This window comes from Narcine bancroftii, chromosome 1, assembly GCF_036971445.1.
Source record: "Narcine bancroftii isolate sNarBan1 chromosome 1, sNarBan1.hap1, whole genome shotgun sequence".
Classification (NCBI taxonomy): Eukaryota; Metazoa; Chordata; class Chondrichthyes; order Torpediniformes; family Narcinidae; genus Narcine; species Narcine bancroftii.
Genome location: NC_091469.1, coordinates 159,836,016 through 159,848,970, shown reverse-complemented (window position 1 = coordinate 159,848,970; position 12,955 = coordinate 159,836,016). Strand labels below are relative to the sequence as shown.

The window sequence follows — 12,955 nt, the reverse complement described above, 5'->3', positions numbered from 1 at the left end:
AGGTGCTCAACGGTCGGCATCCAGTCTCGCCTACGTAGAGGAAACCACAAACGGCAGCACCAGATGCAGTAGATGACCCCTGCAGATTCACAAGTGAAGTGTTGCTTTGTTTGGAAGGACTAAATGTTGGGGGTCTCAACTCAAGCATGTGCAAACTTGGGTTGTGAATGACCATGTACAATTATCCTGCTTTATTTCGCGTGTAAGTTATGAAAACAATATGATTAGTTGTGGGAGGAGTGAAGACTGTGACGCACTGCAGCAGGTGGGGTCTTTGCTCACCTCTCACTGTCAGGTTCATTGTGCCCACAGTTTGAAATTTAACAATGTTGAGCTCCATGTAGCACCAATACTGAGTTTCGTCCTCCCAAGTTTCGTTATACTGACAACAGGGGAGATACATGTGGAGGGAATCAGGGCGGTTATACCTACAACAGGGTAGATACAGGCTGGAGGAGCTCAGGGCGGTTATACCTACAACAGGGGAGATACAGGCTGGAGGGGCTCAGGGTGTTTATACCTACAACAGGGGAGATACAGACTGGAGGGGCTCAGGGTGGTTATACCTACAACAGGGGAGATACAGGTTGGATGGGCTCAGGGTGGTTATACCTACAACAGGGGAGATACAGGTTGGAGGAGCTCAGGGCGGTTATACCTACAACAGGGGAGATACAGGCTGGAGGGGCTCAGGGTGGTTATGCCTACCACAGGGGAGATACAGGTTGGAGGGGCTCAGGGTGGTTATACCTACAACAGGGGAGATACAGGTTGGAGGGGCTCAGGGTGGTTATACCTACAACAGGGGAGATACAGGCTCCATTGAGCATAGTCACCAATGACCAAACTACCGTATAGACACATGATACTGTGTGATAGTAAAAGTTGACCCCCCACCCTTCTTTTGGCTTCGACCACCTGACCATCCAAGCTCTGATCGTCATGACTGCTCGCCCATCCGAGCTCCCGTCATCCCAACCACCCTGCCATATGGGCACCAGACCGCCTTCCCATGTGAGCTCCTGACACCATGACCAAGGATCCTTGCGCAGGCTGCCCAACCACCGAAGGTCCTGACGCTATTACCGTGGACCTTCACCCAGCTGTCTGACCACCTGTGTTTTTGATGCCCCTGAAATTTTGACACTCTCCCCGAGTGCCTGCATATCCAATGTCCTGACGCACCAACTGCAGACCTTTGCCCCGGCCGCATGCCCACCTGAGCTCCTGACACCCAGAACACAGGCTAACTACGCTGTTCCGGCCATCTCAGCTTCCACATTAGATCCCTTCTGCCACAGACATGGTAACTTAAGCTAATCAGTGCCCCCCACCACACTGCATCTGGGAACGTTGGAGACGTTAATTCAATGGGCTGCAGCCAAAAGCCTTCCCCATAACCATATATAACCATATATATAGAACCATTTATGAACATTTACGGAGCGGAAACAGGGCATGTCAGCCTTTCGAATCCGCACCGGTTCACAAGAACAACTCCACTAGCTCAAACCTCCCGCTCTCCGCCAATAACCCTCCAACCCCCTGACCTCCATGTACACATCCAATCTTCTCTTAAATACAGAATGGACCCTGACACACTATCTCATTCAGAAGATAATTCCATTCTGCTACCACTCGCTGAGTGAAAAAGCCACCTCTAATATTTCTCCTAAAGTATTGCCCCTTTACCCTTAACTCATGGCCTCTTGTTCCAACCTCCCCTGCCCTCAGGGGAACGAGTCTGTTCATGTCTAGTCTATCTATTTTAAATAATTTTAAATTCCTCTATCAAGTCCCCTCTCAGTCGTCTACGTTCCAATGAATAAAGTCCCAGTCTCATTAATCTCTCCTTGTAATCCAGATGCTGTAAGCCAGGCAACATCCTTGTAAACCTTCTCTGCACCCTCTCCACCTTATTTATATCCTTCCTATAATTTGGAGACCAGAACTGAGCACAGTACTCCAAACCTGGCCTCACCAATGCCTTAAACAGCTGCTACTATACGCTACACTTTATAAAGGCCAGCATACCATATGCCTTCTTAACCACCCAGTCTACATGGGAATCCACCTTCAGTGAAATCTGTACCATAACCCCTTAGGTCCCTCTGCTCCTCTGTGTACCTCAATGCCCTCCCTTGTCCTATTCTGGAGGACCAAGACAGGAAGCCTGAAGACGAACACCCAGTGGTACAGAAACAGATTCATCCCATCCACCATCAGATTTCTGAACGGACAATTATCCACAGACACGGCCTCACTTTCTCCTCTTTTCCATTAATTTATTTATTGTTTAAATTTAATTTGTAGCAATATGTGCAACAAATGCTGCTTCAATTCAACAAATTTCATCACGTTCATGACATTATAGCATGACCAAAAGAGGCCACCCTTCTCACCCCGGTTTGGCCATCAAAGCCTTTCCCCTCCCCCCATCATGGAATGACCCAAGGTCGGAACTGCAACGTTTACAGAGACAATACAGAAAAAGACCTACTGTAACCCTGGATGGAGATCGACAGCAGGACCCCACAGAGACAGACCCACTGAGAGCTCATCGCCAACGTTTCAGTGTCGACTTCTCTCAGCAAAATACTTCTTATTTTCCCACTGTCAAAAATAGATGTGGCTGCAAATGTTCATTCATTTCCAGCAAACACCTCATCAACTGTTGATGACAGTGTCCAGCAGGAAGTAATTTCTCTCTGAGAAGGGCCAAGGAGTAACCATTAGAGTTACAAGTTAAGGATGTCTATAGTGAAAGAAGACCATAAGACATAGGAGATGATATAGGCCATTTAGCCCATTGAGTTTGCCCCACTATTCAATCACATTCAATTCTCCACTCTGCCCCACTGCCTGTCCTTCTCCCAATACCCTTTGATTCCCTGGCTAATTGAGAACCAATCAATCTCTGCATTAAATATAGGAACATAGGAACATAGGAAGTAGGAACAGGTGTAGGCCAAAAATGGCCCATCGAGCCTGCTCCGCCATTCAATACGATCATGGCTGATCTAATTTACGACCTAACCAACTACCTGCCTTCTCCCCATATCCCCTAATTCCTCTATCATGTAAAAATTTATCTATCCGAATTTTAAATATGTCTAATGAAGCAGCCTCAACCACTTCCCTGGCTAGAGAATTCCAAGCATTCACTACTCTCTGGAAAAAACTATTTTTCCTCATCTCTGTCCTAAATCTACTCCCCTGAATCTTGAGACTGTGTCCTCTCATTTTAGTTTCCCCGGCCAGCTCAAAAAACCTTCCTATATCTATCCTATCCATACCCTTCATAATCCTATATGTTTCTATAAGATCTCCTCTCATTCTTCTGAACTCGAGTGAATACAATCCTAGACGATTTAATCTTTCATCATAAGTCAACCCCTTCATCCCAGGGATCAACCTAGTAAACCTCCTCTGGACCGTCTCCAAAGCCAGTATATCCTTCCTCAAATATGGAGACCAGAACTGGACTCAGTACTCCAGGTGCGGTCTCACCAGTACCTTATACAGTTGCAACATGACCTCCCTACTCCTGAATTCAATTCCTCGAGCGATGAAGGCCAACATTCCATTTGCCTTCTTAATAACCTGCTGCACCTGCAACCTAACTTTTTGCGATTCATGCACAAGCCCTCCCAAGTCCCTCTGCACAACACCATGCTGTAGTTTTTCCACCCTTTATAATATTCAGCTCTTTTATTTTTCTTGCCAAAGTGGATAACATTGTACTCCATCTGCCAGCCCTTTGCCCACTCATCCAGCTTAACTATATCCCTCTGCAGACTCTCCACATCCTCATTACAATTTGCTCTTCCACTCAATTTGGTGTCATCCGCAAACTTGGCGACACCACACTTTGTCCCCTCCTCCAAGTCATCAATGTAAATGATGAACAGTTGTGGGCCTAACACCGACCCCTGCAGCACCCCACTTACCACTCTCTGCCAACCAGAAAAACTCCCACTTATCCCGACTCTCTGCTTCCTGTCAGACAACCAATTTTCAATCCAGGCCAATAGGCTTCCCCGGACTCCACTTTCCTGTTACTTACTGAGAAGTCTCTTGTGCGGCACCTTATCAAACGCTTTCTGGAAATCCAAATATACAACATCAACCTGTTCCCCTCTATCCACCACACTCATTATATGCTCAAAGAATCCTAACAAGTTTGTCAAACAAGATCTTCCCTTTCTAAAACCATGCTGCGTCTGCCTGATTGAACCCTTACATTCCAAAAGTTTCATTATTTCATCTTTAATGACGACTTCAAGCATTTTTCCAACTACAGACTTCAAGCTAATTGGCCGATAATTTCCAGTCTTCTGCCTACATCCCTTCTTAAAAAGTGGCGTTTCATTTGCTGTCTTCCAGTCTGCCGGGGCCTGCCCAGAATCCAAGGAATTTTGGTCCATGACCACCAATGCATCAACTATATCTTCTGTCGTTTCCTTCAGAACTCTTGGATGCATATCATCAGGACCAGGTGATGTGTCTGGCTTTAGTCCCATTAGTTTCTCCATCACTACTTTCTTAGTAACAACTATTTTATCAAGGCCCTCTCCAACATTCGCATCCTTAACTCCGCACTTGGGCATGCTGGTCGTGTCTTCCACCGTGAAGACTGACACAAAATATTTGTTCAATGACTCAGCCATTTCCTCATTTTTTGCTCCCAGTTTTCCTTTCTCATCCTCCAAGGGTCCTATGTTAATTCTGGCCACCCTCTTCCGTTTTATATCTTTATAAAATTTTTTGCTTTCTGTTTTTATATTTTGTGCCAATTTACTTTCATAATCCTTTTTCCCATTTCTTATTACCCGCTTTGTAACCCCTTGTTGTCTCTTTTTTTTAAAATTTTTTTTATTTTTCACACCATAAACCACATTGACCATGATATATACATTTTCCTTTTCAATTATATACAGTGTCATTTTCTCCCCCCCCTCCCTCCTCCCATCCCACCCTCCCTACCTCCCCCCATCCATTTAAAATACAAAATCTAAGATACATTAAACCAGTCAAACAATATTGTCATTCAATAAAAATAAACAAGAAATTCAACTGAGTCAATTCTTTTCATTTCCTTCTCCTTTCGTTAATTTAGGTAGTGAATGTCCCCGGTAGGTTTTCTCTATTGTGTTTCATGTAAGGCTCCCATATTTGTTCAAATATTTCAATATTATTTCTTAAACTATATGTTATTTTTTCTAATGGAATACATTTATTCATTTCTATATACCATTGTTGTATTCTCAAATTATCTTCCAATTTCCAGGTTGACATAATACATTTTTTTGCTACGGCTAGGGCTATCTTAACAAATCTTTTTTGTGCACCATCCAAATCAATTCCAAATTCTTTGTTTTTTATGTTACTTAGGAGGAAGATCTCTGGATTTTTTGGTATATTGTTTTCTGTAATTTTATTTAATATTTGGTTTAGATCTTCCCAAAATTTTTCTACTTTCTCACATGTCCAGATTGCATGAATTGTTGTTCCCATTTCTTTTTTACATCGAAAACATCTATCAGATACTGTTGGGTCCCATTTATTTAACTTTTGAGGTGTAATGTATAGCCTGTGTATCCAGTTATATTGTATCATACGTAACCTCGTGTTTATTGTATTTCTCATAGTTCCAGAGCATAACTTCTCCCATGTTTCCTTTTTTATCTTTATATTTAAATCTTGTTCCCATTTTTGTTTAGTTTTACCATTTGTTTCCTCATTCTCCTTTTCTTGCAGTTTAATATACATATTTGTTATAAATCTTTTGATTATCATTGTATCTGTAATCACATATTCAAAGTTACTTCCCTCTGGTAACCTCAGACTGTTTCCCAATTTATCCTTCAAGTAGGATCTCAATTGGTAATATGCCAGCACTGTATCTTGAGTTATATTGTATTTATCTTTCATTTGTTCAAAGGATAATAATCTATTTCCTGAAAAACAATTTTCTATTCTTTTGATCCCTTTTTTCTCCAATTCTCTAAAGGAAAGGTTATCTATTGTAAAAGGGAGTAAATTATTTTGCATCAATATTAATTTTGGTAATTGGTAATTTGTTTTATTCCTTTCTACATGAATCTTTTTCCAAATATTGAGTAGATGATGTAATACTGGAGAACTCCTACGTTGTACCAATTTTTCATCCCATTTATATAATATGTGTTGAGGTATCTTTTCCCCTATTTTATCTAGTTCCAATCTAGTCCAATCTGGCTTTTCCCTTGTTTGATAAAAATCTGATAGGTATCTTAATTGTGCAGCTCTAAAATAATTTTTAAAGTTTGGCAGTTGTAAGCCTCCTTGTTTATACCATTTTGTTTATTTATCTAGTGCTATCCTCGGTTTCCCCCCTTTCCATAAAAATTTCCTTATTATTTTCTTTAATTCCTTGAAGAATTTCTCTGTCAAGTGTATTGGCAATGCCTGAAATAGGTATAATATCCTTGGGAAAATGTTCATTTTAATACAGTTTATCCTTCCTATTAGTGTTAATGGTAAATCTTTCCAATGCTCTAAATCGTCCTGTAATTTTTTCATTAGTGGATAATAATTGAGTTTATATAGATGACCGAGATTTTTATTTATTTGTATACCTAGGTATCTTATTGCTTGCATTTGCCATCTGAATGGTGATTCCTTCTTAAATTTTGAGAAATCCGCATTATTCATTGGCATTGCTTCACTTTTATTTACGTTAATCTTGTAACCCGACACTTCTCCATATTCCTTCAATTTCTTATATAATTCTTTTATTGATAGTTCTGGTTCTGTTAAGTACAATATAACATCATCCGCAAATAAACTGATTTTATATTCCTTGTGTTTTATTTTTATCCCTTTTATATTATTTTCTGTTCTTATCAAATCTGCTAGTGGTTCTATAGCTAATGCGAACAATAAAGGTGATAGTGGGCATCCCTGCCGTGTTGACCTGTTTAAGTTAAATTGCTTTGATATATGTCCATTTACTGTCATTTCGCCAATGGCCCCTTATATAATGCTTTAATCCAATTAATATACTTCTCTGGTAAACTGAATTTTTGCAATACTTTGAATAAATAATTCCATTCTGCTCTGTCAAAAGCCTTCTCTGCGTCTAAAGCAACTGCTACTGTTGGCGCTTTACTCCCTTCTACTGCATGAATTAAGTTAATAAATTTACAAATATTGTCTGTTGTGCGTCTTTTTTTAATAAATCCAGTTTGGTCTAGATTTACCATTTTCGGTACATACTCTGTTAATCTGTTTGCTAATAGTTTAGCTATTATCTTATAATCTGTGTTAAGTAATGATATTGGTCTATATGACGCTGGTGCAAGTGGATCTTTCCATTGCTTTAGTATTACTGTAATTATTGCTGTTTTACATGAATCTGGTATGCTTTGTGTTTTATCAATCTAGTTGATTATTTCCAGGAGGGGAGGAATTAATAAATCTTTAAATGTTTTATAGAATTTTATTGGGAATCCATCCTCTCCTGGTGTTTTATTATTTGGTAATTTTTTTTATTATCTCTTGTATTTCTACTATTTCAAATGGTTCTGTTAATTTATTTTGTTCCTCTATTTGTAATTTTGGTAGTTCAATTTTGGTTAAATATTCATCTATTTTCCCTTCTTTCCCTTCGTTTTCAGTTTGGTATAATTGTTCGTAGAATTCTCTAAAGTTTTCCTTGATCTCCGTTGGATTATATGTGATTTGTTTGTCTTTTTTCCTTGATGCCAATACCATTTTCTTAGCTTGTTGTGTCTTAAGCTGCCATGCTAGAATTTTGTGCGTTTTTTCCCCTCGTTCATAATTTTTCTGTTTTGTCTTCATTATATTCTTCTCCACCTTATATGTTTGTAGTGTTTCATATTTTATTTTTTTATCTGTCAATTCTCTTCTTTTAGTTGTATCTTCCTTCATTGCTAATTCTTTTTCTATATTTACTATTTCCCTTTCCAACTGCTCTGTTTCCTGATTATAGTCCTTCTTCATCTTGGTTACATAACTTATTATTTGCCCTCTAATGAACGCTTTCATTGCATCCCATAGTATGAACTTATCTTTCACTGATTCCGTATTTATTTCAAAGTACATTTTAATTTGTCTTTCAATAAATTCTCTAAAATCCTGCCTTTTAAGTAGCATGGAGTTTAATCTCCATCTATACATTCTTGGAGGGATGTCCTCTAGCTTTACTGTCAATATTAAGGGTGAATGGTCCGATAATATTCTAGCTTTATATTCTGTTTTTCTTACTCTATCTTGCATACGAGCTGATAACAAAAATAGGTCTATTCTTGAGTATGTTTTATATGAATATTCCTTTTCATTTGGGTGTTGCTTCCTCCATATATCCAAAAGTTGCATTTCTTCCATCGATTTAATTATAAATTTGGTTACTTTGTTCTTTCTGTTAATTTTTTTCCCAGTTTTGTCCATATTTGAATCCAAATTCAGGTTGAAATCCCCTCCTATTAATATGTTCCCTTGTGTATCTGCTATCTTCAAAAAAATATCTTGCATAAACTTTTGATCTCCTTCGTTAGGTGAATATACATTGAGTTGATTCCAAAACTCCGAATATATCTGACATTTTATCATTACATATCTCCCTGCTGGATCTATTATTTCCTCTTCTATTTTAATTGGTACATTTTTACTAATTAATATAGCTACTCCTCTTGCTTTTGAATTATACGTCGCTGCTGTTACGTGTCCTACCCAATCTCTCTTTAATTTCTTGTGTTCCAATTCAGTTAAATGTGTTTCTTGCACAAATGCTATATCAATTTTTTCTTTTTTCAGTAAATTTAGCAGTTTCTTCCTTTTAATTTGGTTATGTATTCCATTAATATTTAAAGTCATATAGTTCAGCGTAGCCATTTCATACTTTGTTTATCTTCCCTTTCCGTTTCTCCATCATCACCTTTCCTTCTTATCCATTTCTGCTTTCTTGTTTTGAACACTTTATAAGACAACATTTCTAAAACATCAAACATTTTCCTTATTCTCCTATTTAAAACTTCTTTAACCCCATTCTCCCCTCCCCCTCCTGAGTTGCCCTTTATCCCTTGTCGGGCAACCACATCTCCCCTCTCCATTTGGATTTGCGAATTCACTCGCAAACGTCAACTGATTTTGCAGTGACTGTAACTCCTCCCCACCCAGCCCCCCCCCAGAAAAGATTTCAATTTTCATATGTAACAAAGGTCACTCTTTTAATTCGCTCCTTATTCCCTCTATTCCCTTTCCCTCCCTTATTAATTCTTGTCTATACTCTATATATTTTCCTCTAAATACGGATACATTCATGTATACACACTACATATATATACACACATATACCTCTTTACACACATACATATAGTTCGTGGTCATTTTTACTCTCATTACATGTCTTCATCTCTCTGCTTGTTTTGTAGTTGTTCTGCAAATTTCCTTGCTTCCTCTGGATCCGAGAATAGTCTGTTTTGTTGCCCTGGAATAACTATTTTAAGTACCGCTGGGTACTTTAACATAAATTTATATCCTTTTTTCCATAAGATCGTTTTTGCTGTATTGAACTCCTTTCTCTTCTTCAGGAGTTCAAAACTTATGTCTGGATAGAAAATTTTTTTTTGACCTTTGTATTCCAGTGGCTTTTTGTCTTCTCTTATTTTCTTCATTGCTTTCTCCAATATATTTTCTCTTGTTGTATATCTTAAGAATTTTACTAAAATGGATCTTGGTTTTTGCTGCGGTTGTGGTTTCGGGGCTAAAGTTCTATGTGCCCTTTCTATTTCCATTTCTTCCTGTAATTCTGGTCTTCCTAGGACCCTGGGGATCCAATCTTTTATAAATTCTCTCATATTCTTGCCTTCTTCATCTTCCTTAAGGCCCATTATCTTTATATTATTTCTTCTATTATAGTTTTCCATTATATCTATCTTCTGAGCTAACAGCTCCTGTGCCTCTTTAACTTTTTTATTAGATTCTTCTAATTTCTCTTTTAATTCCTCTACTTCCATTTCTACAATTATTTCTCATTCTTCCATATTTTCCACTCTTTTTCCTATCTCTGATATGGCCATTTCCATTTTATTCATTTTTTCTTCTGCACTCTTAATTCTTCTTTTTATCTCATTAAATTCTTGTAATTGCCATTCTTTCACTGATTCCATATATTCTTTAAAAAAAGATACATCCATTGTCTCGCCTTTCTCTTCTTCTTCCACTTCTTTCTGTTCTTCTTCTTCTTCTTCCACTGGGTTGACCATCTGTTGTTTCCTTGTTTTCTTTTTACCCTCTTCTTTCTTGTTGTCGTTATTGTCTGTGTTCTGCACCTGCTGCTGTGCTGCAGGTGTCTCTCTCAGCTGTGGAGATCGACTCCGCAGCTGTTCCCCCCTCCCGTCAGTGTGTTTTTTTTCATGCGCATCGCGCATGCGCGACTCCTCGTGCATGCGCGGTTGCGCACTTTTACTCGGCTCTGTGAGCCATTTTTGTAGTCCCGAGCCCGGGACTTCCACTGACCTGCGGGAGCGAACTTCTCTCTCCGCGGCGGGCCTCTTCGGACAGGTAAGGCCTTCACCTTCTTCTTCTGACATTCTTTCTTCCTCTTTTCTTCCCGTTGTTTTCGACTTTTCTCTCTTCGTTGCCATTTTCTTCTCACCTTTATTTTTACTTTATTATAAATTTCAATCTTGAACCTTTGTGCTTTGTGTTTTTTTTTTAACTTTTCGGGAGAGGGCTGGAATTCCCTGACCGGCCACTACTCCATTACGTGACTCCCCCTGTTGTCTCTTAAAGTCTTCCCAATCTTCCAGTTTCCCACTGCTCTTTGCAGCTTTGTACACCTGCACCTTCAATTTTATACTCTGCTTTATTTCCTTGTTAGCCACGGTTGATTTTTTCCCTCCCTTGCTGCCCTTTTTCTTGACCGGAATATATTTTTGTTGAGCATTACCAAATATTTCTTTGAACATCTTCCACTGTTCCTCAACTGTTTCCTCAATGAGCCTATGCTCCCAGTCCACTCTGCCCAATTCCTCCCTCATCCTATGGTAGTCACCCCTGTTTAAGCATAATATATTCGTTTTAGATCGAACTCTTTCCCCTTCCATCTGAATGAGAAATTCAATCCTACTATGATCGCTATTTCCCAGTTGCTCTCTGACTATTACATCATTTACTCTACCTATCTCATTGCACAACACGAGATCCAGGAGAGCATTTTCTCTTGTGGGTTCCTTAACCTGCTGCTCAAGAAAGCTATCGCGGATGCATTCTATGAAGTCCTCTTCCAGACTCCCACGACCAACTTGATTTTCCCAATCTATGTGGAAGTTAAAGTTCCCCATGACGACTGCCGTATCATTATTACATGCCTCACTTATCTCTCTATTTATTTCCTGTCCCACTAAACTATTGTTATATGGTGGGCGATAGATAACACCCACCACTAATTTTTTCCCTTTGCTATTCTTTATCTCTACCCAAATGGACTCAACATTATGCTCTTTAGATCTTATATCATCCCTCACTACTGCCTGGAGCTCCTCTTTGATTAAGAGTGCAACTCCACCTCCCTCACCATCCTGTCTATCTCTTTGCACCCCCTGATACCCTTGAAAGTTTCATTCCCATTTAGGGTCACCTTGTAGCCATGTTTCCGTGATGGCGACCCAATCATAGACATGGGTACCGATTTGGGCCTCAAGTTCACTAACCTTATTTCTAACACTGCGGGCATTCAGATAAAGTGCCCTTATGCTCTTTGTCCTTTTAATATCTAGTGACTTCTGTAACCTTTTCTTTTGATTTTTCTGCCCACTATTTTTCTTGGTAATTTTCTTAACACCATCATTGACCCAAAAACTCACTGCACCATCTGATTTTTTACTTTCTCCTCCCAACATTACTTTTCCTAGTTTACTTTTCCTGGCCATTACTTTATCTTCCCTACCCTTTTCCCTATCACTCTGGTTCCCATACCCCTGCCAAATTAGTTTAAACCTTGCCCCACTGCTGTACCAAACATACTTGCCAAAATGTTGACACCTTTTGGATTTAGGTGCAACCCGTCCTTCTTGTAAAGAACATACCTTCCCAAAAAGAGATCCCAATGATCCAAGAAGCCAAATCCTTGCCTCTCATCTGTACACAACAATATTTATTTATCTTTATAGAGGAAATACTTGTCCTGCATATGTATTGTTTGTCTGTAGGTGTGTTATGTCTGGTTGCGTGTCTGTGTGTCTTGCATCGGGGACCGGAGAACACTGTTTCATCGGGTTCTATTGTAAAATCAGATGATAATAAACTTGTCTTGACGAGACTTATCTTTGCCATATAGAGGAGACTGTTTGACCAGCTGAGTTTCTCCAGCATCGGGTTTTCACTTCAACCCGTGGTGTCTGCACTTTTGTGTTTTCCCTCCTGATGTCTCCTTCGTGGAAAAGTTGTTGAACCAGGGACAACGTTGTTACAACACCAGTGATCGTGATCGGGGTTCAAATCCCACGCTGTCTGTAAGGGGTTTGTACTTTCTCCCCGTGTCTGCGTGGGTTTTCCTCACGGCCTCCGGTTTCCTCCCACCATTCAAAACGTACTAGGGTTGGAGGTTAATTGGGTGTAAATTGGGTGGCATGACATGTGGGCCGAAAAGGCAAATTAATGTGTGGATGTCTATTAGAAATAAATAAATTACTAACCCCCCCCCCCATGAAAGAAATGTGAGGGGCTATATAGAGGAGAAAGGTCAGTTAAGACCACAAGACAGGAGCAGAAATAGGCCATTCATCCCATCGAGTCAGTCCCGCCATTTAATCATGAGCTGATCCATTTTCCCACTCAGCAACCACTGCCCGGCCTCTCCCCATAACATTTGACGCCCTGGCTAATCAAGAACCTATCAATCTCAGCCTTAAATACACCCAAAGATGTGGACTCCCCAACCACCTGT

The 12,955-nt window shown here is 39.7% G+C and overlaps 2 long non-coding RNA genes across 2 annotated transcripts in view; one reads left to right on the top strand and one right to left on the bottom strand.

Annotated features, from left to right (window-relative positions):
• LOC138746200 (uncharacterized) overlaps window positions 1–12,955 on the top strand; it is a 47,769-nt gene that overhangs the window by 15,717 nt on the left and 19,097 nt on the right. The window contains exon 2 of the long non-coding RNA XR_011346799.1: window positions 4,387–4,498. This is a non-coding gene — a long non-coding RNA (uncharacterized lncRNA). The remainder of the gene's footprint in view (window positions 1–4,386; window positions 4,499–12,955) is intronic.
• Window positions 1–12,955, bottom strand: part of LOC138746231 (uncharacterized) — a 30,591-nt gene that overhangs the window by 17,282 nt on the left and 354 nt on the right. The window lies entirely within an intron of this gene.